Source organism: Myotis lucifugus, unplaced genomic scaffold (assembly GCF_000147115.1).
Source record: "Myotis lucifugus unplaced genomic scaffold, Myoluc2.0 scaffold_639, whole genome shotgun sequence".
In the NCBI taxonomy this organism is placed as follows: domain Eukaryota; kingdom Metazoa; phylum Chordata; class Mammalia; order Chiroptera; family Vespertilionidae; genus Myotis; species Myotis lucifugus.
Genome location: NW_005871687.1, coordinates 84,234 through 85,056, shown reverse-complemented (window position 1 = coordinate 85,056; position 823 = coordinate 84,234).

Here is an 823-nt window from a genome sequence, read left to right as displayed (position 1 = left end):
AAAGAAAGAGGACAAAATAAAAAAAGAAACAAACAAAATCAGAAAATCTGTTAAGCCCTTGAACATATTAATTCTTTTTCTTAATTTTTTTTTATTGATGTCAGAGAGAAACAGAGAGGGAGATAGAAACATCAATGATGAGAGAGAATCATTGATTGGTTGCCTCGTGCACACCCCCCACCGGGGATAGGGCCCACAACCTCAGCATGTGCTCTTGACTGGAATTGAACCTGGGACCCTTCAGTCTATAGTCCGACACTTTATCCACTGAGCCAAACTGGCTAGGGTAATCATATTAATTCTTAATGAATATTCTTAAGAAAGGTGACAAGAGAGTGACCAGAAAGACGGGGTTTATATGTATGATTCTACAAAATTCTGCTTTCCAAAGTGGTCAGGCAAGTTCACCAATATTTCCAAGAGCCAATGCCTTAATAAGAATATGTTCTATTTTGAGTGTGTCACTGTATTCTCAGGAGATAAACCAAGGTCTGGTATTTCTGTATGCTCAATTAACATTTGTTGTGTAAATTAAAAAAACACACATATGTAACTCTATCTTTCTGACCTTAATTTTATTAACTGAAAAAATGTTAACTAGCTAAAGGTTTTGTAACATTATATTTCAATGCTAAGCTCATTTTGTAGGTTGTGTTTTTTAAACCCTATGCTGTGTTTCAATATGGAAAATAGAAAACGTGGATGGTAAAAGCCAGAAGGCCACTGAGAACCCAACTTGTCGGCCACTCCTTGCCTCATGGCACTTTCACAGAGCATCAGCATTCCAGGGACAATGAAAGGTCCCTCTTCCCAGCTCTCACAT